At 48.0% G+C, this 27,236-nt stretch overlaps 1 protein-coding gene across 2 annotated transcripts in view; it reads right to left on the bottom strand.

Moving 5' to 3' along the window:
- BOC (BOC cell adhesion associated, oncogene regulated) overlaps window positions 1-26,972 on the bottom strand; it is a 59,686-nt gene extending 32,714 nt beyond the window's left edge. The window contains exon 1 of one of the 2 annotated variants that reach the window (XM_031505622.3): window positions 26,266-26,972. The gene's annotated coding sequence lies outside the window, so the exon portion shown is untranslated. The remainder of the gene's footprint in view (window positions 1-26,265) is intronic. The other variant, XM_085591094.1, reaches the window with a different exon arrangement.
- Window positions 26,973-27,236: the final 264 nt, after the last annotated feature.

Genomic DNA, 27,236 nt, shown 5'->3' with positions numbered 1-27,236 from the left:
AGGAATCTGAGGGCTAGAAGAGGAAGCCAACCTGGCCCAAGGTTATCCAGTAAAGCAGTGGCAGGCAGGGCTGGAAATCAAAAGCTCTCTGACTGGAACCTCCATCTCATCAAGCAAGCTGTTCTTGGATCCTAAATCTTTTCCATCCCCTCTGAAAAATCCCACTGTACAACTGTATAATCCTCTAGATGCAAAAATACTGTCCAGGTGACATCTTTTGGCAGATCACCTGCAAAGTCCCTGCATGATTCCTGGGCATGGACAGCAATCTAGACAGCCCTGACTGCTCCTCCCTAACCCATCAAACAGTAACATCCCACAGGGCAAAATTATCCTCTGCCAAACCCCCATCCCCTATGCTCATTTTCTCTGAAAGGGTTTGGGAAAAGGACAGGTTGGTGCAGGACAGAAGCTCCCCCTCCCACAGAACATCATGGGCAGCTGATGGGGATGGGTGTGCAGGTGCCACAGGGAGTGACAGGATCCCAAATGGGAAAAGCCTGGTATCAGAAGTGGGCAGAAGGCAGAAACCAATATTATACCACTATATTTGAAGTCAAGGAGGTAGCACAGTCTTTGTGGAAATAGGGATGAAAGCTTGCCTGTTTTCCCCTCTGTAGCACTGAGAGCCGCTGATTTCAGACTGCATTATCTCTTATAACATAGCCCTTGACTAACTGTATGAGGGGGTCCCCTCCTCCCTTTTTTAAAGTCATTAAACAAAAAAGGCTCTCTTGGTGGCTGCTTGTGAGCTCAGAGAGTCCATCAAAAAGCCACAACAGAGAAAGCCTGGGATAAATTCATGCTCGTAGTCAGAAGGAAAATATCCAGAATAAAACCTGGCACAGCACAACCACCACAGATCAGTGAGTTTTCCTACAAACTGCAACTGGGTGACCCTAAAAGAACCACAGTTTTAATTCAAGCAAGTCCTGAGCAATAGACACCTCTTTAAAAAATAAACCAAACTTGCAGGGAAAACATCTCTTTTTCTTGAACAGAACTGCTCATGCAAACCAAACCATCAACAAACGAAACATCTTTGTAACTTTTTGTCTTCCTCAAGATGAAGCTACTTCCCTGAGCAGTTCCTTTCCACAACAGCCTGCAGCATCACCAGGGAGAGGAGTGGGCATGCTGGCTTTGAATTAGCAACAGGATGCAAAGCCTTCTCATAGACTGTCTGACTTTCGCTCATATCCCTGAGGACCCAATGCCTGCAGTTTCTGGCACCTCTCCATCCAACAGCTCCTCTGAACTGAGCGCCACTTTCCAGCTGGCATTGATCAGGCTGACTTTGCTGAGACTCACAAAGACCTTCACGTTGGCATTTCGTCAGCCAGCGAGTGTTGAGGCTGCTTGAAGAACGAAATGCCACCCTCATACCTGCCACGGGCTCCACAGTGTCCCCAACGGCAGTGGCACCGCAGCGAGCGTGGCTTAGCTTGGGCGCTGCCTGTGGCATGGTGGTCCCAGGGTGGTTGGACCTGCCAGCTGGGGCAGCTCTAGTGCAGGCAGGCCACAGATGCAAGGATGGCCTTGCCCCACAGGATACACGTGCTTTTATTCACAGTTATCAGGAGAGGAGCCCTGTGTTAAAACAGAGTATACACACTGGCTTTTGCTGCCCCTTGGTGTGCCCTGAAAGCAGCTCCAGTCCCTGGAAAGGCAAGGCTAAAGTGTAAGAAAAAAAGAAAACCCACCTACTTTCTTCAATATCATGCTCCCCCCAAGCCCTAGACACTTAATTTCCCTCCTTCCCCCCCCTCGGCTTCCCCCCCATTCTGAGTAAATTCAATTTGACAACCCTGCTAATTGGATAAACGCTGCTCCCTACACTCCTTTAAGGCTGCCCGCTTTTCTCTCCTAGTTTTTGGAGGGCAATTGTGGCTGTTCTTTAACATGAATTCCATCTGCTTTATTTCTCCTCTGCCCATTCAAGACCCCTCCTGAATATGTATGAGGGGCTGCCCCCCCCACCTCCTTTCTCCTCCATCCCCCCTCCCTCCCTCATCACCCCCCCACCCGTCTCCCTGCCCTCTCCCATTGCCCGGGACAATAACCCCCCAAATGCCCCCTTCTCCCACCCGGGCCCTTTTTGCTTTAGATAAACACAGGCAGTGTCAAGTGTGAGGAGGGGGGAAAGGATGGGGTTCAACTGCCAGTCAAGCCTCGGGCCCTCAATGAAGCCCGGAGGCCTACCCTAATCTGCTGCATGCTTGCCATATGGGAGCTGTGTTGCCCTGGGAAACACTAACAGGCAGAACGGAGCTTAATAGAGTCCATATTCATTGTAATGCAGTGAAATGGCTCGAGGGACTATTGCCCCTTGGGTCTGTTTTCATTCTTCTGTTCCCCCTCTTTCTTTTCTCTCTCTCTTTTTTTTTTTTTTTTAATAAAATTTTTTCCTCCCCTCCTTCTCCCCCTCCCCCTTTTTTTTTTTTTTTTTTTTTTCTGTTTTGGTGGGGTTTTTTTCCCTCCTTCTTTCTTCCTTTGAAAAGGACGAAGTCCCTGGAGAGCTCTAATCTGGAGAGGCTGGGGGCTCCCCGAAGGGCTGGCCAGCCGATGGAGCAGGAGCGGGAAGGGGGAAGGGAGAGGGTGGAAGTGCTTGGGGAGGCGAAGGAGAGGTGGAGGGCAAGAGGAAAGTAGGAACTAATAAGCATGCGGCCGGCCAGCTGTCAAGATGCTGACAATACTGCTGCGGGTGCAAAGAGCCCGACAGCCAGCGCTGGCACGGAGCTGGCGCAGGGTCCTCCCGGGAAGCGCCTGCCTCCCCTCAGAGCCGCCCAAACGGCAAAGAGGAAAAAAAGAAAAAAAAAAAAAAAAAAAAAAAAAAAAAAAAGGCACAGATGGAGCATGCTGCACAATCTCTTCAGAAACAAAGTGCACCTAGGAAACAGATGTTGTTGCTGCAACAAGCCTGGAACTACTGGCTGCTCTCTGGCTCCTTCTCCCAAGTGTGTGCCGGGAGAAAGGGGCCCTGGAGCAGCTTCCAGCACTGCCCCCGTGGATGGGACAGGCTGCCTCTCCAATCAAAACTTTTCCGTCCAGAATCACTCCCGAACTGGGAGAGCTGCCACAGCTTTTCCTCTGCACTCTTCATCCTTCTCATTCTTGATCCACCTGTAGACTCTCCTGCCTCGCAGCCAAGATCCCAGTTTAGGGAGCTGAGGAATCCTGAAAGGGGTGTGCATCTGCAGCACTTGTGGAAGGGTGCAGGCCCTGCATTCAGGGGCTTGATCTTCAAATGTCAGAGAACAGCAGAATTGCTGCTATCAAGTTCATGTGAAATCAAGGTCCCACAGAGGTGCAGCTCAACCTCCTCTCTTGCCAAGGCTGGTGTCAGGAAGAAAGGGTCAGGATCCCATTGAAAACCACATCAATGTAGTCACACGTGTGATGAGGTATTTGCTCTGGAGTGTTTTCAGTTTTCTTCACACTTGGATAAACTCAGTTGATGTGCAGCAATGAAGTCTTGCTTTTTTGAGGCTTTGCTATGGGACAACACTGAATCTTCATTATAAGAAATATTTCAGAGGAGGCAGCAGGAAAGGGGTCACCCACTGATACCAGTATGATGTGAAAACACACCTTCAGTCACAGTATACTCTCACTGTATTACTCTCACAGTAATACAGTGAGAGTATTACTTGCCTGTAGCATTCTCACTTGACATATGAAAGCAACACTTGCTTTATCATTCCCATCACAACTAAGGCTGGAGATCAGTGTCAATGCAGTCAGATGCTGTACTAAACACCACAGAAGAACAATCCCACGTCCTCTAGACTTCACGCCATTGGGTGGAAGAGTTAGTTATTTTAGGATACTTGATACAAGCTCTAAAAATATTTACCCGTCCCTACGTTTTTGCTCTTTAGACAAAGAAGAAAAGCATGTAACAGAGAGCTAAGTGAGAGTGTACATCTGGGCAAGAAAAGCCCAGGGAATGGCTCTGCTGGCAACTGATGCAGTGGGACCCATAGGATGGGTGGCAAGTGCCAGCTGATGCAGCTGGCTCTGGTCTGGGTTCCACCACGCTGAATCCTACATCGACATGAGCCAGGCCTCAGGTTGCTCCCTCGCTGTCAGCAGCTGCAGTGGAGGAGAGTGCAGGGAGCGATGGGCAGCTCCCACCGGGAGCTGTCATCACACAGGCACAGATGTGCCTGTGGGTAGTTTACATTACTCAGGGCACTGCTTTTGTTTTTCCCTTCTCATCCTTTGCAAACAAAAAAACCCCAAGCATTGAAATCTGATGTTGAGAGTCTAATTGCCTCTTGGGTTACGGAGAGGTCAGAGAGAAGGCAGGCCTAGCAGACACCAAGGGAAGTGATGCTGGACAAAAGCCCTCAGAGATACTAAAGGGAAGTGTGGAATAAAGGTGACAGAAAAAAAAAAGCAGGAAAATTAAATTTAAATGAGAGGGTCAAGACAGAAGAAATAGAGGAGTTGGGATTTTGGCAGATTTCTTTATGTTGCATTTGTCCCCACTGCTTCAGGGCAAGGACAGGGCAATGCCATAGTTCACCTGCCACATGTGTATCCAGGCTCAAGTCTTTGTCCCGTTTTTCTCTGAGCAGGAGCTGTCACCTCACACCATCACCTCTCAAGCAATTCTCTCTCCCCAGCTGACACTTCTTCACTTAATTTAAATGTAACCTGCTTAGAATAGCAAGAAAACCACTCCTGCTCTCCACCAGCAACTCCTTGTTACTCTAAGACAAAAGCATAATTAAAAGATACACTTCTGTAGCATGCCCTGGTCCCAGTGAAATGGCATTTTTTCCATGGGGATACCAAACAGGATGCTCTTATCCAAAGCTGTTTTCACTCTGCATCACTTCCCTAGGAGCTCTTGGGGAACACACACAGCCAACTCTCACTCCCTGACTACAGGACATCAAGTTGTTGACCAGAACAACTATTTTGCCACTGATGTTGCAGCTAAAAACCCCAAATCCTAGGCTACCTAATATCACCCTACGGCCTCTCCGCAGCCAGAGCAGTGGTCAAGAATGAGAAGGAAGACCACAAATCATGGCAAAGGTGTGACATGGAGCTGCCCTGAAAAGACCCATCTCCATTTTATTGTTTCTGTCATGTGATGGGGTCAAGCTTGCAAACAGGACAGACAATAAATATCCCAGCATCCATTCATGCTGGTAACCACCAGCTGAAACACTCCTCTCTCTGAACCAAAGCACAGAGGAGTGGTGGACAAACCCCACCAGTCAGCATCTGCATGGAGCACAGCAGGACTGCTCAGGGAGAAAGCACATTTCAGCGTCTGTCAGCTCTGGCAACCTTCAAAATGAGACTCAGAAGCTCTTGTTCACAGAGTAGATCACAAGCCAGACACAGTAGCTACAGATGCTTTTTAAGAGCAGCCCACATAAGCCTACCTTTAAGTACCAAACTAAGAAAAAAAAAAAAATCAGATAATCTTTGTCTAGGAACAATAGAAAAATCTTGTCCATGTCCAATTAGAAACAGTAATAGAGTGAAACAAATACACTAATAAAAAACCCCAAACCACAAACCAGAAAAGTCCACAGAAGCTGCCAGTGACACTGTTAAGCCTTCCTTGGGGGAAGCTGCTATGGGGAAATTTTCCTGTGGGCAGAGCAAAGACATGGGTAGCTTTCCTATGCTCTTAACCTTCTTCCAGTGTGTACTTGAAGAGCAAGGGTGCCTACAACTGCTGCAGTAAAAAACTGACCAAGCTTATCATAAACCTAAGCCAGTGGTACAGGAGAAATACCTGCTAAAACAACACATCCTCTGGATTATAACAGACTACTTGATTCTACTGCCACCAAAATCAGCCTGATCTTTGCCATGACTTCAACGGGAACAGGCCCAGAAACTGCATTAACAAGCACAAGGCTAGTTTAACACAGTTGACATCAAAATCCAGAAGAATACACAAAAGAGACAGGACAAAGTACTTGCCAGTAACGTCAATACAGAGTTTAATCCCCAGATGGCTGGCTTTAGAGACATCCCCATCACCACCATAAAGAGAAACTGCCTTCTAGTTTGCACTCCTTTCAGCAACGACTTGTTGCTGGAATGCAAGAGTACAAGCCCGTTTTTCTTGTCCTTTGAAGACGGTATTTAAAAATTGGGGATTTTATTCCTTTCAAAAATTTGAGAATAAATGGGAGTTTTTACTCTGCATAGCTGTCACTAAATTGCTTTTCACTAACAATAGTAATTTTCATTATGGGAGCAGGTCAAAAGTCTCTAGAACTCTGCTGGGACAAATTTCCCCTGGAAGACATGTCACTACTCCAAAAAACACAAGAGGAAGCTCAAGGCTAGGAAAACAAAGGGACAGAAATTACTGTCCATAGAAAATGCTCTGGCTTGTGCCAAATGCCTAAGGTGGGGTGTGGGGACTAGTGCCGAGTGCCAGAACCCAGATGGGCTGAGCCAGAGCCCTACTGTGTGCCATGACCAGCAGCTGCCACGCTGCTCCAAAACCCCATGGGGCCCGAGGTGAAAAATCATGGGGAACACTCTCACAGAGGGATCTCAGGATGACAGATTTCCCCTCTTCCCAGAGATGAAGAGGAGAGGGTTGCCATTGTTTAGGCTTTTTAAAAGGTTGTGTTTGCATGTGATTTGCCCCATTTATCATCGTAACAATAAACACGCCTTTCCAAAACCGATGGCCCCGTTGAGGACAGTGAGCCAAACATGGTAGGAGATGAAGCAAGCCCTCAAGTTGCCTTGCACAGACAGATGGGCAGGGGTAGCATAAGGTTTCTCTCTGTCGACAAGGGGATGCTTTGTAATGAAAGGATGGCAACATGCTGCTACCTCAGAGCCTGGGAAGGGCGACTCACCTGCCTGTGCCCCAGCCAGCTCCTAGGACGCGCTGGCAAGTGGCACAGCCAGGCTGGTCGAGCAGCAGCAGCAGTGCCCAGCAGAGCGAGGGCTGGGCACAGCACAGACCTGCTGCAGGCTCCTCGCCCGTCACTCCCGCCGTTCACACTCGAACCCATGCCAGAAGCACGAGCTCAGAGCCCTCCCAGGCCTTTCGCACAACAGGCATCAGCACCAACTCCAGCTGTAAAGTTTGCTTTGCTTGACACGCAGTTTACTTTCTCCATTCCCCCACATCCCACCCCTGCCACTTACCCCTCACTCCAAAAAGGCTCTCTCAAACAGGCTTAAGCTTTAAACAAATAAGGGCTTGGCAAGCAGCAGCCTGCTCCCGTTCTCCTCGCCACCAGCCCTGATCTCCCACCCCCCCCCCCCCCGCTGCCTCCACCTCTGAGCAAGCGGAGCTGGCGAGCGCCGTGCAGGCACAGAAAACAAACACGTGGAGCAGAGCCAGCTGTGAAGTTGGATTTGGCATACGCTGCTTGCAGAATGAATAAAAGCACATGAGAGAAGAGGGAACGGGAGAAGGGGGACAGACTGGGGAGCCAGGGGTGCCCTGGGCTCAAGGGGAGAGCATGACTCCCTTACAAAGCCCTGGCACATGCCGGCTGGAGGGTCTCGCGCCCTGGGTGGAAGCGGAGGGATGGACAGTCCTACAGCCATATTTGCTGAGCTATTTGGCATCACAATTTCCCACCCCTTTCCTAGCAAGCTGGACTCTTTTTGCATGTGCTTGCCTTCTGTCATGGGCAAAAATTAGTGTGTTCTGATGCAACACGTGAAAAAGAAATGCACTTTTATCCCCCCAGGGCATGCAATTCTCCCCCTTTCTTTCTTTCTTAGGGTTTCTATTTCCCATGTACATTATGCTCCAGGGCCCCACAGCACAGGAAACCCTGACCCATTGCCCCATCACCTCGGCTGAGATTACATATGTTGAAGGTCCACATTTACATTAATCCCCCTCCCAACTGTCCCTTTCTGGAAGGGTTTCAGACAAAATAGCCCTCCTCTTAAACCCAAGCTCCCAGGAGATGTTAACTTGGGTATTTATTATTCTGCCTTCATCCGTCTGGTCTAGCCATGGGAATGGCACTGGAAGGCTTTAGGAAAAGATCACCTATGGCCTTACATCAACACTGGATCCATGCAGGTTTTCCTCCCTCTTCCAGTCACCTCCAAGCAAAATGAAAATGAAATGTATGCACTCTGCCTGGTTTAGGGCAGAATCCAGCAAATTGACGTGGTTTGCTTGTGGTTTCCACCCAAAACCATAAACCAGCCCAGGTTTGCTTGGAAGGTCCTCAGCTGTGTTTGGAGGCTGTAAGAAAAGCAGCAGTGTCCTACCTGGTCTTGGACCCTGTCCAAAACAGGCCAGCAGCTGGATGGATTAACAGCCTGGCCTGACCACCCAGACACCTGCAGACGTGTTTTCACAAGTCTCATTACCACCCCTGAAACACAGTAAGGACTTCACCCTCGCCGGGCCAGCCATGAACACTTGTCCTTCAGCATTGCTCCAAACCACCAAACTGATGACAAGAGACAGTATTTGGATAGTTTTCTTCCTGAGAACTACATTATGATCACAGGCAAGGAAGGTAACTACCTTGGAGAAATATTGCAATTGCTTTTTTGTTTTTGGGTGGAATTTACTGAGACTGCAAATAAAGCATTGCTCAAAACCAACCATCCCACTCCAATCTCTTTCCCTTTTGGAGGCAAATTAGCAAGACAGAGAGGGATAGAAACTCATAGTCTTGGAGGTTATGACACATTTTTGGAATCTCCTCCTCTATTGGACAAAATATACCCCTACCCTGTGTCTCAGCTTTCCAATCTGCAAAAACAGGAACAGCAAACTCCAGCTGGTACAAGCAGTAACGAGATGAACATGAGTCAGACAATTTCAGATTCTCATATGAAAGGTGCTAGAGAGGTATGCAGTGTTATTATCTGAACTGCTTCCCAGCAGCCCCAGGATTTTTGGATTAGTAAAATACAGATGTCAGCATCTTGGGGATACTGCCTGGGTAACTGAACCAAACAGGGAGGGGCATGCTGATTGCAACAAGGGGAAAATATGATTTTGCACCGCACACAAAATATTGTGGTTAAGGGAGACAGAGAGATACCATTGACAACAGAGAACAGAATAATTCATTGGGGCTTGTCAGACTAAACTTTCTGTAATCAGAGACTTCAGGGAAAGTGTTTGTCAAGCAAACATTCAAACATCCAGCTGCCAAGAACTAAGTAAACAGAGAAGTAGCAGAGCCAATGTGGCACCATTTGCAAATAACCAATGATCAGCAGTCACAGGGCAACTGAGCCCATCAGCAGGCACTAGTAAAGCCAAGGGGATGAACTACTGCAGGAAGACCCACCACCAGGATGGACAAACAATGAGCAATTCACACCTTCAAAATGTTTTCATCTAGAATAGGATTTGCAGAACTGGGCAGGTAGGAGTACAGCAGTCTTGTGTGGTTCAGTGGACACCTTCCTGCACCACAGACATGCAGCCACCTGGGCACATGAAATAAAGCCCAAGGCCAGGCTGAAAGTGGTCCTCCAAGATAGTGAGCAATACCCAGCAGCTCTGGTACCATGCATTTTAGTCCCACTTTACCTAAGAGCTTGCAGTGGTATTTACTGTGCTTATGAGGAGCCAGAGACCAGGGCCAAAGATCTGAGGGCAAACCAGCTGATCCTAGCTCTGAAGCCAAGGGTGTCTAGTGGCACTGAGCAAGTGAAGGGAAACACTGGCCTCTGCTTCACACCTAAGTGCCTATCCATCAGTCAAGGCCTCCCTCCCATGGTTCACAAGACTGCTGGAAAGGATACCTGGATGACTTAAGGGATCCAAGAAGATGGATGAAAAATATGCAAGTTTAGACAGGCTGTGCCGTAAGGTGTGCACATGCAATTTCCAACCAGGTCTGCTGACCTCCCTGGGAAAGCATTCAAGATTGAACTTGTCAAAAATAAAGCTGAAACCCATCACAGGCAATACCACACAAGCATCTTTTGTCTACATGCCCCTGTTCTTCTGCACCTCATCCCAACAATGGCACCAGAGTGGCATTATACTAATTTCCTATAGATCAGACCTCTCCTGGCTGTCTGAAAGACATGTAAGAGACGCAGGGCAGCTTTCAAGGCCAGCTCCAGATGCATTGCTTCTCTGTTAGTCACTAGCCATGGATGCACCCACAGCAGTGTTGGTAAATCATTCCTTGGCATGCTTGTGGCCAGCTGAATTCTGCACAATGCTGCAAAGAGGAAGTCTGTGGTTTCTGCAGCTCAAAATTACTGACACCTTGGTACCTAGACTGTGTTTATGTTCAGGAGGTTCACAGGGGGGTTAGGAAAGCTGTCATACTCCTAGCTAGAGAAGGACTAGAGAGATCAAAGGGCCCAGAGAGGCTGCTGGACCTAAAGAAATAGAACCTTGCAGGTTTAGTTGTGGTGAATAGTGACTGTCTGACTTGACACAAAGAGATTTGATGCATTTTATGCATACAGCATTGGTTCACTCCAACTCTGAGGGAAGAGGATGGCCTTCCACGGGAGAACCCCATCCAGATTTAAGAGGCTGAACCTCCATACTAAGAAACGGTCCAGTACCACAGACAAAAACCTTAGAGGTACTTTTCATCAGGAGATAAATGACCTCCTCTAGCGTCCTGACATAAGTGCTCCAAGTATTTATAACCTGGAAGAGATATTAATGAAGAGGCAGAGTTGCTTTAACTTTCCCTTCTCTGCTCCCCTCCTGTATCCTCACCCTCAATTTCCTACTGTGCAACAGCCCTTGGGCTCTTAAATCAGCAGCCTACACACATGATACAATGTTTAAGGCCCAAGGAACTATAAATATGGCAGTAAATTAATGCATATAGAGGTTTTCTGCCTCCCATACCCTCCATACTTGCAATTTTCTCACATGGGAGGCTGGCTCAAAGCAAACAGGAAGAACCAGTGCTATGACCAGCCAGTGGTCCCCAGCACAGCCATAAGCTACCTGGGGCTTGCTGCTGCTGCGGTCCCAGCAGTGCAGGGCTCCTTTGGTCACAGGACATGGTGTTTCCCAAGCATCACAAGGCAAAACTATTCCCTGCCATGCAATGGGAACACCTGAAGCAGAGTTAAGTACCATCCCAAATCTGATGGTGCTTCTGGCAGGGCAGGAGATAGCACAGCAGTACTAACCCCTATAAGGAACATGCTGATCTTGTTTTTCCAACCACAGTCACACTGGTGTTGGACCCTCACTCATACACAAGTGCAGACTGCTCATCCACTCCTTAGGGTTTCCAACAGGAAAACAAACACCTCAGACCACTGACAGAGTTTAGTCACAACAGCAGACTTTGGCTTGAGACCATTCACATCACCTGTGCCACATAACATGACACTATACCACTTTTGGTCCAGGCCTTTGCTGTCTCCTGGATGGCAGAAGTGGGTGAACAAAGGGTTAAACCTGGTATAGCCTCAAAAATCACTCGTTGCTTTCTGAAGCAAGAACATCTTTGGCTGGTCCCCATCTGGGAAATGACATCCTGCCCCCCTCTTGCGTCCCCCTGAATGCAGAACAAAGCACTGCACTGCCCAACATGCTTCTCCACTGTTTTCATCTCAGTCCAAATGCTTCTTGCGTTTCAACTTCTGCCAAAAAGAAATGCATAAAAAAATAAAAAAAAGGCATGTGTGGGGCAGGGGGAGAGGAAACAGAGAGAGTAGAGGGAAGTCATTAAAACCAAATCTTGATTAGCTACCAGTGGTGGAAAAAGGAAACAGGGGAGAGGAGATTTTTCTGTTGTGATATGCATCTTGAAGCTGAAACCAGTAGGCACAGAGGAGCCAAGACTTCTCCACACAGTCCTCCACCTGGGACCAAAATTAACATGCTTTGCTTTTCCAGTCTATTATGGTGCCACACCATTATCATCATCATCAGAGGAGGAGGCATCTGCTTCCTCAGAACAATTTCTACCAATCACCACACATGTTTTACCTCTCTCACAGCTGTAGCTCTCACAGAGTTCCTGCACCCAGCACTGTGCCCTGCTAGCACAAGACTGGAGAATACAGCACAGCTGGCCTTCCCTTTCCACCTTGATATCAAACACAAAGGTTTGGCCATTGCAAAACCATAAGGAATCCTAAAGGAAATGAGCCTGGAGAAAATGGCTTGTGCATGCTTTGTGGATAGGCTGGATGGGCCAAATGGAGAGTCCCAGACTGGCTCTGTCTCCCAAAAAGACAGACAGAAAAAACAATTTTAAAAAGCCATTGGCTAAAGCATTTAAAAGCAAAATAAAAAACCCAGTCTGGTTTGTAGTCTATAACAGCTGAACCCAGGGACATGCAAAGCATGTTTTTTGTTCCTTCAGTACAAAAGCCCTTGGTTTCCCTTCCTCCTCATTCCAGCATTTCCCCATCGGGGGTGTCAGAGACAGTTCAAGGCCTCCCAGTACTTCAGACAAAACTGGGCCTTGCTGCCCTGAGAACAAGTGGCTGTGACCTAAGAGAACTGGGAAGATTTGGGGAGCTGAAGAGCTGCAAAGGCTAAACCTGCTGCCCCTGGAGGATGGCCAAATGGTCACCATCCCCATGACCTGCCACAGGCCAGTGCTTCCCTCCAGGGTTTGGCTTCCCAAGGTGTGACTTTGGCTTGAAGGCTGCATGGCTAGGCCACTTGGATTGCCCAGGGCTTGCCTGTGCTACAGCTGGTGCTCTGCAGCATGTCTTTGACATGTCTTTGAGAGGGAGAGATTAACTCCTTTTTTAAGTATCTCATTACTGCTATATTTTTAAACACAGCTGGTTGAAAATTTTTCAGCAGAGCCATAAATAAATAAATACTTTGAGGAAATTTCCTGCGATCTGAAAACTTTACTAACTGGTCTAGCCTTTATCAGATTATGTTCTCTCTCCAGTATGCGTAAACTCCACTTGCTTCTGCTTTCTCTCCTGTAAGGACCAAATCCATTGAAACATCAATGGAAATATCAAGATTTCACTGCCTGTACTGTTTGATATTCTAGCAATCACCCTCCCGATCAGCACAGCAGTCACATATTCATTGTTGTCCCACCTGGTGATTTTTATTTTTCCTTGCAATCAGAGGCGTCACCTGCCAAGGCACAGAGATCCAGACATTAAACCCTAACCCTGTCTGCAAAACACTTAATTTCCTGCTCTTCAGAAGAGAGATGACAGAACACAATCAGCTGGGAATATGGTATCTCTGATAGGTTTTCCTCCTTCATAGACCATCTTGCTACAATGCTTCCATCATAGCTAGCTTGTTTTAGAAAGCAGTTTCTACAGCTGAGCACAACAGTCAAAATCACCATATGTCATTAAACCCTAGGTAAAATAAATAAGAAAGACAACACCACCCACTACCTCCTATTAGCAGACTGTTAAGGAAAGCAAACAATCACCCACTTCTGAAGAAGCCCGAGACAGGAGGAGCATTTCTCTTCCAATCGGTCCCTTGCCTGACTGTGGCAGACAAAGCCTGTTTAGTAGTGTCTGTGCAAGAAGCTGCTATTACATAAATAGCAAATAAAGTTCAGCTGTGAAAAGGTGCCCCAAGCATGAGGCTCTGCACATGGAGCAATGGAAATGCTTGCTCCAGAAAGGCTGCCTTTCTACAGTGCTTCTCATTTTAACAGGATAGTTCCTATTTAAACTCTCTTCAACCCTGAAAGAGATGGCTTGGAGCTCCCAGCCTCCTTACCCAGATGCTAACCCACTCCTTGTAGCCCAAAAAAGGAAATAAATTCATGAACAAATCATTTCCAGTACTTCTTTTCTAGGCTATTGTTATGTGACTGCATTTGGAAGTAAGAGAGAAAAAAAACAAATACATGACTGTGGTCAGAGTCTGGCCTAGAATAAGGGAAGGAAAAGAAAAGAAACCTCAAACCCCAAATCCAATCCTTGTTTTATATGTTTAGTCATTTTTGGAGAAAACTGTAAGCAGTAAAAAGACCAGGAATAAACAGTGACACCAGCTCCTGGGCTTTGGGGGTGACAACAGGAGATTCTAATCTACTCTTCCATCTATTAATGTATTCTGCTCAGCCTAAGACATTTTTAGAACCTATATAATCTAACTGAAGAAGCCTGACTTGTCTTCTGTTGCAAAGGACTAAGAAGCTTTTGTGTTGTGTTTTGCTTTATCATTTTAGAATTTCTTTTCAATGCATAAATCACATTTGCTTGAGAGGTTTTAGCAAGCATTTCACAGAAAAGATCAGATGGCCTTTTCCAAAGACTCACCCAGCAGTGTTCTGGGAGGACACAGTAAACCCTTGACATTTGCTTGTCTACCAGGAAATATAAATCTAGAACTCTCTGGATTTTCCAAAAATCCTTATATTACTGTCCAGTAAAGGAACATCAGGGGTATTAGATTCCTTTATTGTACAGAGACTGCTTTAAGAACTCAGATGCTTTGCAAAAGCCATCCTCTGCCTCAAGGACACTTAACTCTAATTGCTTACAGAGACTGTCAATGCTTTCTTTGAGAAGGGAAATCTGTGACTGTCCCATACCACTAAACAGCCCCAGAAAAACCTTCCACTGTTTGGTGCAAAGTCATCTGTAGATCAGCTCAGGCAGTACCTACCCTCCAAATTACATTAAATACTATCACTTCCTACAGACCACAAGTGCAGCATTATAAGTGGGAAGGAATAAGATCTTTCCCCTCCCTCTAGCAACTGTGAAAACTCATCTATCTAAGGGAAATACAATCTCAGAATTACCATTAGGAAAATTATTCACCATTTCTTAACTTAGAAAATATAATAAACTCTTTCAGGAAGAAAAGCACTCAGTTTTGTGAAAGTGCTGCTCCATGACTTTAGATCCAGTTGTGCAGCTGGCAGACTCTGCCCTGGGATGGGTAAAACAAACTGCTCTCATGTAGTCACATGTACAACATGCTGCAGGATGTAATAGTTCTTCATGAAAGAGATAAGCTATATAAACACAAAATGTTAAAATGGGACAGAAAGCAGCTTCAAGAATCCTCTTTGCAGGCACAAAAGGGAAAACAATTATAATTTCCCTCTGCATTTCTTGCCAGCTGAAGTTTTTCTGTTTCTCTGCTTTACTTTGCTGATAGCAAACATCTGTTGGGAGCATCCTGCCCTGTGCAAGAGAGGAACACATCTATTGCAGCCTTCAGGGCTCTATACTCAAGCAAAGCTGCTGGAGATTCTCCTCTGTAACAGCCACAAATAAACCTCTGCTGGTCTTACCTATCAACTACAAAATTCTTCCATGGAAAATTAGTCCTTTTTTTGCAGCCCACAAGTAGTTCAAGTACTTAAGGAGACCTTCAGAAAAAACAAGATGAGCCTCTAGCAGAGATGATCTCTTGAGGGCCCCCATGTATGTCTAAGGATCTTTATTTTAGGGTCTTCCTTTCCAGCTCTTGCCTGCTACCAGCTTTTACTCACATATTTCTTCAGCAGAAAGCACTAGAAGCCCAAATCACCAGGCTCCAAGATAAAGCTGACCATCTGTGGCTCATTAATAGCTTTTGATCCTTTTTAGCCTGGTTCCTACCTGCCCCTTGCAGATGCTGGCACCTCAGCACATGCAATGTCTGCTGCTTCCCTGATTGCCTGTAAGGAGACAGGTCAGCATAAAACCCTCCTAGCCTGCAAAATGCTGTGAGATCACAAATGCTGGTTGGGACTTCAAAATGTTGCCTTTGAAGCCTTGAGCCCCAGTCCACCAGCTGAGGAGAAAGAAGGGAAGGAGAGGCACAGCTCTCACTTCGAGGATGGCGTTTCTCCAAAATAACCTGTGGGGAGGCAGCAGCCCTGCCTCTGTCTGCAGGCAGCCACCGTGCCCGGGCAAGGGCTCCCAGACCCGCTCTGACACGCAGCGCCCTGCGCTTGCCTTGGCTCAGCGAGGCTGGGAGCATCTCTGCAGCAGTGGGCTGGTGCCTGGGGAGGCACCCCCAGTTGTTCCTTATCAGCCTTCCCCAAAACAAGTAAGGGCAGGGGCACCCAGGATATGGCCCAACAAGCCTTTCTCAGCCCCAGCAACTGCTGCTGGCAGCATTGGGACCTCAGGCAGAGAAGGGGAAATTAAAGACAGAAAAGAGGGAGAAAAGGGGTCCAGAAAAGGACCTGGCAGAGGCACCCACGTCCTTTGGGAGGCAGCATGCACACAGGGAACAGGGCCACACTAGAATCCTCAGCTGCAATCCTGTTCTCCCTTCTCATTGCGAGGTCTGAGGCTGTGTGCTGGGAGAGAGAAAGAGATTATTCACAGTAAGCATGAGGAGGGATGGGTGGCACAAACCCATTTTTAATGCCTTTTCCATCCCATGCCCTGTCTAATTCAGCTGGACAACAGTGAAAGCAGCAGCTATGTTAAGGCCTCTTCAGTCTTTCATGCACCGGGAGTGACCTGGGATCAACAGAGAAGAAAAAAACATAACTGTGCAGGTATCTGACATCTCCTACCACTCTTCCACTCCCAAGGCACTGACTGCAAGGACACAAACACCTCATCTGAGATCTCTTCTGTAATTCAATTATTTAGCTTGCAGAGAGCATATCAAAACACTTGCCAAATGGAGGAGTCCTACTCTTCCTGCAGAGTAAGAGTCATCCCTTTACTGAGACACAAAGAGCCCCTGGAAACACAGTGCTATTAAAAACAGTATGTTTCAAAGCATTCCTCTGAGCAAAAAGCCTCTTGACTGCAGTTCAGGCTGTTACTCAGACAGCAGTAGGGCATGGCCGTAAGCAGCCCCCCAAGACAGTTTGCCTGCAGCTTTTTGCAAATAGATACCAGAAGAGGATGCATCTGAATCCCCACCTGCTCCCTCAAACAGTGCTGTAAGTCAGACAAGAAAGGAGCGGGGAAAGAACCTGTCCAGGTTTCACTGAAGCAGTCCTATCCTCCTTGAGAGGTAGTTCCCAATTAATGCATCAAGCCAAGTTTTGCTCATGTCCTACCATTGGTGTCCACACAGCTGCTCCCTACTGGGCTGCCTGTGCCTGCAGGGGTCAGATTAGCACTCAGGTACCCCTGCATGTCCCCAGACACGGGCTCAATGTGCTCAGGAAGAGCAGCCCTTTGTAACCCTGCTGTACCTCCCTGCTGTTCCTGTACCTCCTTACAGTGTAAGGTACCTCTTTGCTGACCTGAACATCTCTTGCACCCGGGCACAATACAAGCCATGGACTTGGCCTTAGCAGCACCTGTTAGAGCTTATTCTTGGCTTGTGTACTGCAAGGCAATGCCTCCAGAGCAGGAGAAGCGCAGTCCCAGACCCCCTGTGGAAAGAAGGCACACAGTATTTATGTAATTGTACAGTTTAACTTGAGATTGCATGCTGCAAGCAAAACACTGTTATTACACTGGCACTCTCCTCTTCCAGCTACCTTTCAAAGCACAATGCCGCAACTGAAAACTGGCTGACAGGAGAGAATTAAAGACATAACTGGCTCCTTTCCTTTCCCTACAGCCACAAGCTCTTGCTCTCCACCTGCAGCTCCCCAGCTCCGCAAGACCTGCCCCAGTGGAAGGCATGCACAGCAGCAGGATGTACCAACACCACCTGCAGTGCCAAGTGCCCCTTTGGTAAAGCATTAACTGGAGCACATGTAGCCACTGATGTGTGCTGGAGGCTAAGGAAGATGAAACTCTGCTATGGACAACTCACAGCTTCAAGGCGGACAACTTTCAATCAAGCTTTACTGACACTCAACTTTGACCTCTTCTGAGCAGGACACAGGGGAAGATGGAACATGGAATGTGAGACTGACTATCAGTCTGTACTTAGCTGCAGTCCTGACCTGCCAAGACACTCCAAGGCACACATGTCCTTTTCATGCTCTATTTTTATCTCCTCTTTCACATTTGCCTCACTGTTTTGAATGGGAATGTAGGAACAGTCTCCCACTACAAGTTAACATGGTATCTGTCACAGCTGTATCCCAACCTTGGTTAAAACTTGTAGGCACAACTGTAACACAAATAGTAATTTAGGTTTTGGAATATGATGATGGGGGAAGATGGCATAGCAGGACTTTCTCAGGCTTTCATCCAGAGAGTCAAGAAACCTGTACTTATCTTCAGTGCTAAAACTATGCTAAAACTGGGTTATACTCACATTTTTGTGGCTGATGAAATTTGCACTTGTTTGCTTGGTCACTAGTTTGGGAAATTTTTTTAAAGGTGGTTCTTTCAAGTGGCTCAGAGGTTAGGGATGTCCAAAGCTAACCCCAGGGAGATTACAGGGTCAGGCATCAATGATAAACACAGCCTGCCACTTACTCTTGATGCTGGTCTCTTTGTGCTCCTATTCCCTTCTCCCCAAACCTGCAGCCGAGGCAACTGTGAGTAAAACAGGACAACTGTATATTTAGCAACTATGTTCCTGCCTAAATTGCTCCATGATACAAGTAGCAGACCCTTCCTTCCAGAAAAGACCACAGGCTTCAGGATGCCATTAGCAGGATCCCACAGCCCCTGCTGCACATTTCCCACCAGGCAAGCACAGCAAACTTTAGTGGGAGCTGGAGTAGACTGGTGCCTGTCCTGTGAGACACAGGGCTGGCTTGTCTTGCTGTAGCCTTGTAAACCTGATCACTCTTCCCTAAGGCTTCCTGAAACTGGCTCTATACGTCCCTACCAAGAGGTGAGTAGGGCCAGCAAACACACCCAGGCTCCAGCAGCTCCAGCTCTGTACCTTTGTATGGACCTCCCTTTCTCAGCATCCATCACCAAACTAATGGGCTGCATGGTCATCTGGCATAGTTGATCATGAGCCCAAGACTTTCCTCCTCTCTGCTGCCTGGGCAGCCACCTCTGACAGGATCTGCAGCTGGGGTGACAATAGCAGAACTACTCTTGCAACATTTACAGTACCTTAGGCACCCAGAGCAGCAAGGTCCTCAAAGGCAAACAGTCCTGGTGTAGCCCTGGACTCTTCCTCTACAGCATTACAGAAGTGTTCAGGCACAAGCTGGCAAGGAACCAGGAGCTCAGCTCCTCATCTGCTGGAAAACAAACATCTTTTCCCTTCAGGCCAGTCCCAGACACCCCAAGGGTAAAGTCAGAATGACTACAGGTGATGATGGACACATCTAAAGCAGCTGGCGTGCCTCCCTGAGGAGCTCTTCATGCATCAGCTTCTCACAGCCTTGTCTCACTCTACATGCCTCCAGCTGCAGAAATGCCTGACAGCTACAAGCCTGACATGCTGCTTGGCCAGCTGAGGGGTACAGAAGTCCCCAGAGAGACTCAAGAGCTAGTAGATACCAAGCCCTCCTCCTGCAAGGGTCCCACAGCTCTGCTGTGGTCTGGCTAGACATGCCCAGAAGAACTTAGTAATGGGGTGTTCCAAACCCCATTGCAACTGGATAACTGGGGCCATCTTGCTCTCTTTCTTCCCAGATGACTCTGGTTTAGAAGCTGCATTGCAAGTGCTTGCAAGCCAGGATATGCCTGAATAGCCACTTAGGAAACAGGGTCCACTTCCATGCAGGAGAAGATGGTCAGGACTAATCTGGGCAGCTGTTACACTGGTGACAGCAGGACCGTTCCATAAACTCATCAAGCATGACCCTGTACTGAAAAGTGAAGAGCGGGAGCTGGTCTCAATGCACAAGTCTCACTGACTCCCTACTGCATCATCAAAGTCTGCCCAGGTATTTTTGAAATATCCCACCCAGCATGTTTCTGAAAGTATCTCAACACTGGAACTCAAACCCAACTCTTCAATCTGACAGTACTTGGGTTTGTTAAACAAGCGTCTTTCTTCTGGAGAAATAAAACACAAAAATCATATGCCCATCACCATTCAGGGGTCCCAAAGAAATCTCTCACTGACAGGAGCAGGCTCTAAAGAAGCTGGACTAGACAGTCCTTTTTACCACCCATGGCCAACAAATAGTAGGAATCTTCCTGCTCCAGAGGGGACTGACATCCAGAGAAATGCTGGAGCAATGAAATTGCTCTCCACATCAGCTACAGCTCAGGGAGCAATTTGGGACAGAAGGCACTAGATTAAATTTCTTCAGCATCCAGAACTCTACTGGCTTCCAAATAATTGTCTATTTGCGTGCGTGCATGCACAAGAATCCTCGTTCCATGGTCTGTCTTTGTGCCAGCATACTCCCAGTGCTGCGACTCTCTAGGGACAAGGCCCATACTTGTATTCAATCTTGGCTTTGGCTCCCAAACACTAAGGTTTCAGATTATGTTTTAAAAAACATTTTCTCTGGCAACTGGGCGGTTAATGGATGTGATGTTTTTGCTCTCGCCTCCTCCCCACCTTTAAAAGCTTGGCACTAAAGGGCTTCTTTGAAGATAAGGCCAAATTTTCAATTTAAGGGGAGGAACTTCATAAAGTAGATTTGAAGGGATGGAGAGGAGGAGGGGGAAAATAAGAAAAACAACCAACCCTGGAGCCACTTAGCCTGTTGAGATGTACAGTGTGCAGCACATAGGATTACAATGGCCTCTCTGTACCACCACTGCCTGGAGCCAGAAGTTCGCTGCAGCTGCACTGCTGCTACCTATGCGAGGCTCCCAGGGGTCACACTCAGAGAGGGCCTTTGCTGTAGCTGCACACCAACCTGTCCCCCAAACCAAAAGCATCCTGCAGCCCCTACAGAACCCACATCCACCCAAGCAGGGACACACGTCCCCAGAGGCAGCCACAGGAGCTGCCCACTGGGCTGTCAGTGCCACAGGAGGCACTCTGCTGAAACCAGCTGTGGTCCTCATTCAAGGGGTTTTTGAGGGCCAGCAAATCTCTGGTCTCTCTTGACCTCTAGCAGATCTATCCTCAACACCACAAGGAGGCAGGGAAGTATCATTTAGTTTTGCAGGTGGAGAGGTGAGGCAAAGAGCAACTTGCCCCAACTTGGGGGGAAATCTGTGGTGTAGAGAATTGAAGGCAGCTGCCCTCACATCCCAGACTTGCACCCTAAAACACTAGCATCACTAAGTAAGGTGGCTGCTCTCCCTTAAAGTACCAAGAAAAAATACAGTGGCATTATCGGAATAAGCTGAATTTTGCAACTAAATGCTGTATTCCAGGTCAATGTATCCATATTTGAGGTGTAATTCTCAAAGACTACCTCAGTATGTTTGTATTACCACAGGCTTTCTAAGCCACACTAAACTCAACACATTAATTCTCAGGGCTCTGTCTAACCAGTCCTTCTGTCAACTAAAAAGAACATAAAAAGTATCCTCATTCTGGTATTTGAAAGCTGACAACACAGTTCTGGCAGGGATCTTTACACCCTTTCCCCCTGCACTCATGATTTAAAGAACTGCAGCAGGATATATATCTGAATACAGACCTGATGCACAGTCTTCAGATATACAAGCTTGTTCAGACTCGCTGACATTACAACCAGTGAATGCATCCCAGCATTTGGCAGGGGTGGCTGTGCATGAAAGTACAACCTGCTAGCTAATCCCTCTGCCAGGGTGGACCTGAGAGAGCTAAAATGGCATTGCTGCTGCAGGGCTCAGGGTGAAAGATTTACTGTCTTTGCCAGGTACAGAAGTTAATGAAAAATGATTGCTTTCCAAAACACCATATGGCTTTCATACACACATCTAGAGACACCACAGCCCAAAACCTCTGCAAACTTGACAATGGTGGGTTTCCATAGGGGCAACACGCTGTGGTGTGGACTTTGCCCAGCAAGCCTCCAAAACTCTGCACAGCCACAAAGCATAGTCGCCATCTTCACATTTAATGGCTGCTCAGCGAAGATGACTGGACACAGGGCAGCAACCTCTCAAAAGCAGCTGAGCAGAAAGCAAGGATAAGGTCTGGCTCTCACCTCTGTGCTGGCACACTGCCCACAAGAAGGGCAAAGAAGCTTGAGCACGTCCCACACGCTCCCTGATGCACATTTCTCTCCATCAGTGCCACCAGAGCCAAAATAAATTGGCACTGCTTCTTACTCAAGAGCTCCTACAACACACAAAGGCAGCCCTCAGAGCCCCTCACAGGCACCCAGTCTAGGTGCTCTGCTACCAACCCCATCAGGCTCCCATTCCCACAGCTGAGCCTCCCATCCCATTTGTCTTTTTGCAGGGAAGAGAGGCCATTTTAATAAAAGGAGCATGTAACACTGTCGGGGCAGGGATCTGTTGCTCCCTGTTTAAGCAGAAAGCTCTGCACCAACAGCAGCAGCTCTGGGACTGAGTAAGCACCAAGTGGTTTCTTTTCCCTGCAATAAATATCTTTCTGAGCTTTTCAGCCAACTTGCTTCCACTGCATGCATACTCCTTTTGTCTCAGCTTCTCATGGACACTCAGACAGCTGTGTTGCTGGAGCACACACTCCTGTGGAGAGATTTTAGAAGACTTATGCACAAATATGCATACAAAGCAAATTTTGAAAGCTTCCCTTTCTGCAAGCATTCCTTCCAGAGAAGAGGCTCCAAGCACTGTGTTCAGCCAATGAAGCAGCAGATACGATGTCGTATGATTCGGAGCCAAGAGGAACTAAAGCCAGCATCAGGAAACAGAAAAAGATGCATGTGATACCTTACGTTGAACAATTACCCAAAGTACATTTAGAAACCTGAAAGATGATATTTACCCCCATTCCACTTAAAGACCTGCAATTCATTTAGTCATTATTTGCCTTAAATTGTTCTTGTGGCCTAGAAACTGGGATACATAACAACCTCTTAAACTGAGACTGACCACAGGAGCACCAGAACCTACAGCAGCAGGTTTTTTCCCTCAGGATGTTTTCAGTCTAACCAGAAACAGGAAGTCTCTGAAGATTTTGCAAGAGAACTTTTTCCTTGTGGGATATCCCATCCTAACTGCAAAAGTCACACTGCAAATTTTTAGCCCGGGAGGTAACAGTTTAAACCAAGAGATTTGCAAGCCTTGGTCTGTAACACACCAGCAGTAATATATCAAAGTCACCTCTGCACATTAAAGAGGTCCAAGGGAATTGTGCCTCATGTCTCTGAGGCACTTGGCATCAGATATTAAAAACAACAACCCACCATTATTTACTGCCAAAAGAACTTTTGTTAACCTGGAGTTACCCTGGCCTACTGCTGTTGCAACACCTTGCAGGCTGAGTGACTAAACTGGGCCCAGCTGAGCTCAAGTCTCTGAAAACCCACCTGCAGGCCAACCTGGGCTAAAACAACCAGTGTGGTCCCCAGCACACTTTTCCCTGTCATTGCTCCCCTGCTTCAGGAGGCACACAAGTCAGGGTGCTGGGAGACAGCCTGCCTTTGCCTGGGAAGAGAGTGATTTTGGAGGCACAGAGGTGCCTCTCCAGTCCTTGGCAGTCTTCAGGAGGCTCAGCACAACAGAGAGGGTTCTCCCGAGTGCACCTGAGTTCTGCTCTGAGAGACACAAGGGTACAGGTCAGCTGGCAAGACACAACATAGACAGTAATATTTGCCCCCCGTCCTAGCACTCAACCCATCAGCACAGGGTCCAGTTCCATTTTCTGCATGGGAACTGTAAGGCACAGGGCTGTGGAGAAAATTCAAGCTCACAGTAGGGCATGTGCATGAAGACGCCCAAACACCTCCACTTCTCAACACATGCTTTCAACTGAAGTGCCTTTCCTGTCCTGTCACCCCTGGTCCCTCCCACAGCCCAGGTAGAAGAAGCAAGAGTTGGTTTTTTTCCCTATGCTTGTTACCAGATTGCAAGGTTTCTGTGCTCCTAAGGGCATGTGGTTCAGGAATAGTCCAGGAAACACTGGCAGGTAGATCTGGTGGTGTTTCAGTCAAGTGTTTCACTAACAATGACAAGAAACTATAAAAATTCAGGTCTGCCCTAAATGAGTAACTTTTCTTAACTCAGGAAAGGCAGTTTCTCCTCTGCAGCACTGGGAGTACCAGGACAAAGCAGGCTGCTTGCTTCATAGTCCCGCCCATGATGCTTCTTGCTCAGCAGGAGGCTCCAGCTGGCTCCCAAAGAGTCAATTCCGCTGGCCCTAGTAAACCAGGAAGAGCTGTACCAGCATCATGAAGGTATTGCAGGGCTGCCAGTTTGGTACTGAAGATTTGGAGGGATCTGTCTGCTGTTATTTTTGAGGACACAACAGAATTTCAAGCATTGAAGTGGCTGAGCAATGATTCACCTGTCCTATGGAGCAAAAATCCAAGCCAGGAGTCTCACACTCTGAGAGCTGAAAAGACCTCTGCAAACACCAGACACCGGCTTTTACTTTGCAATCCCAAAGAATGTCTGGCTCTGTGCTTCTGTATCGTGTCAGTAGAAGGCACAGAAAAGCTGCATTCTCCTGCAGGGATTACATACAACTCTTCAGGGATACACAGAACTCATACAGCATGTTAGTTAGTTTGGAGCACACACATACAGAATCATGCAGCTCCAATGCTTCTTCATTGTGCCAAGCAGAGAAGAAATGTGTGAATTCAGCTACTTTTACTGGGATTTCTCTCAAATAAAGGTCCTGTGGACATGTGGGTATGAGTGGGAGAAAACTGACCTTGCCTTTCCCAGCTGCACTGAACCTCTGTGCACTGTTCAGATGAACCTGCCTCACTTTCCCCAGCAGGAAGCAGGGAGGACTGCACTGTATCTGACTTCAACCCTCACTGCAAACACCTATTGGAACCTCTTCTGCTTGGTATATGCAGGATGAGTCCCTGTACCTGAAGGGGAGAATTAAGGAAAAGACACTGAACAAAACTCCATTTACCTCTTGTAAGATAATATCATGCATCCAGCAGTGAGCTCACAGCTCTTCCTAATTGTCCTATTTACTTCAGAAGATCCCCACATGACTCCTAGCAGCATGGGAATTTATTTCACACCATAAATTTGTTTCTTTAGGTCACTTAAATAAAACAGAACAAATCTTCACTGCAAACCCATGATGTGTTTCTGCTGAAATCCTTCCCCAAGACATGAACCTCAATATTCAACCCATTAATTGAAGCGTCTGCCATATAAGTACATAGCCTTAAATCTAGAGGAAACCTCCTCTTAATCATAGGCACACAAAGTCAGTTCATTTCAAAAGAAAACTAAGATAAAATTCTACTTACAAAACGCCCACATTCTTCTAATATTTTCCATGGCAGTTTTTTAGCCCATGGAAAAAGAAATTTTAATGGCAGACTGCAAGTGGACATATCAAAAAGACACTATGGTAGCAATGTAGAAATTAAGAGAATTGGGCACCAAGAAAAACATTTAAGACATGCAGGGAATTACATGCGGGTGCTGCGTGTGTGTATAGATTCCTGCTATCCCACTCATAATGCTGCAGAGAGGTCAAGAGAGTTTCTTTAAAACGAGCAAGGACAAAAAAGACCAACTTTAATAGATGTGAACCGCCTTTCACACAATGCCAGTGAAGTAACACTTGGGGTACCAGAATCAGACAGGGAAATGCCCAAAGATAGATTTGTCTTAAGTACCTTCTGCCAGCCAGGGGTATTGGTTAAAGTCTATTATTTTCCAAAGGAAGTGCACTTCAGAGTCTTCAGAGCACTTGAAAAAGCCTTATTTGGACAGGGCTACAGATTCAGCATCCCACTTTCTCCCCAACACATTTTCTATTTAGTCACCATCCAGACTATCTGCCACAGTTGCAGTCCAAGCAGGGAAGCATGTGTGCACAAATCCTACAACTTCCCCTGACCCAAATCACTCCTCATTCTTGCACCAGGGTTAAAAACCTCTACGGTCACAGAAGAGAACAAAAATTCTACAAACAGACAGACTACCACTTCCACTTCTCTTTGCTGCAGCAGCCACCCCTTCACAGAGCACACACCGAAATGCCGTCACATCTGCCAGAGACAGCTCTTGCCTGTAAACTCCCAGCAGCTTTTGACAAGAGTTGGAGCAATGGAGGATGGATCTGCGGCTTACTTTGCACAGCTTCTTCTCCTCCCTTACTGCTCACCGTGCCTCCTCGCCCAGCCGGCAGTGAGGACCGGGGCAAGGTCGTGGGCCAGGCTGCTGGGGAAGTTCCAGGCGAGGCCAGGAGCACCGCGGAGCGTGTGCATGCCCTGGGCCCTCCATTAGTTCTGGCCAAGCCGCCGAGGAGGAAGAGCTGGAGGGAAACGTCCGAGCCCCCATATCTCACCTGCCTGCGCCAAAACAAGCCCGTCCCTGTGGGGACCAGCGGGTCTCCACTACTGCCTTGTCACCAAGGTCCCTAGGCAGACCCCCTTCCTCACATCCCCACACCAACTTTCCGAACTCTGCCGCTGCCTGAGGATGGATGGGGCGACAGCCCTGCGCCCCACCGCCCGGCACCACCGTGCGTCCTCCCAGCCCTCGCAGGGCCACCAGGCCCGGGCCCCCTCCTCTTTCACTCACCGCGGTCTCCAGTGGAGCAGGCGGGGGAAACACAAAGATGCCCCAAACGAAGGGAAGCAACAAAGAGGTTTAACTCCAGGAGCTGGGAACTTCCAGGCCGGATCTGCGGGGAATTCACTACACACACACACACACACACACAGAGAGAGAGAGAGGAAAAAAAAAAAAAGAGAGGAAAAGAAGGGGGAAAGTCTGTTTTTTGGGGAAGGGGAAAGTGAGAGGGCCCTTGCTTTGGGTGTGATGGTTGTGCTTTTTCTGCGGGTTGGAGCTGGGGATGGGGGGCTGCGCTGAGCTCAGGCACGGCGGGAGGAGGAGGAGGAGGAGGAGGAGGAGGAGAAGGAGGAGAAGGAGGAGGAGGGGAGAATAGCCGCCGGGATGCGGGAAGCCAGACCCTCCATACGGGAGACGGCTTTTGGATGACTGAACTCCCAAACAATTCCCTGCTCCGGCTACTCCTGCCACAAGAGCCTCCCTCCTTCCCCTCCCCCTGAGGAGGAGGGAAGAAGAGGAGGAGCCAGAGAAGGGAGAAAACTCCAAGTAAAACTCTTCCCGAAGCCGGGCAGCGGCTGACCCCGTGCTCCGCCCGCCCCGTCCGAGTTCCCCCGGCCCCGCCAAGCGGAGCCGCGGGCCGTCAGAGCCGCTCCCGCCGCCCCACGCTCCCGTGCCGGCGGAAGCGGCGAAGCCGGGAGGAAAAGTTTGTTGTGGGCGGGGAGGCGGCCCCGCCGGCCCGGGGTGCGGGGCGAGGGCTGCGGGGGCCCGGGCGCGGGGGTCCCGGGCTGGCACCGCAGGCTGGAGCGGCACCAGCGGCTCACCGACCCCCCTGGCGCCCCTCTGCGCCCAATCCTCGGCGGTCACCAGTTGTAATAAATATCGAAAGGATGAAAAGGTCTTTTCTTAAAGCCACCCCTTCCTAGCAGGTGCTTGCTCTCACGGAAAGTGTCTCGGATACAAATGTTCAGGAAAAGCAGTGA

Source organism: Lonchura striata, chromosome 1 (genome assembly GCF_050655825.1).
Source record: "Lonchura striata isolate lonStrDom1 chromosome 1, ASM5065582v1, whole genome shotgun sequence".
Lineage (NCBI taxonomy): Eukaryota > Metazoa > Chordata > Aves > Passeriformes > Estrildidae > Lonchura > Lonchura striata.
Note: the sequence above shows the minus strand (reverse complement) of the source record. Positions and strands in the feature narration are given on the sequence as shown.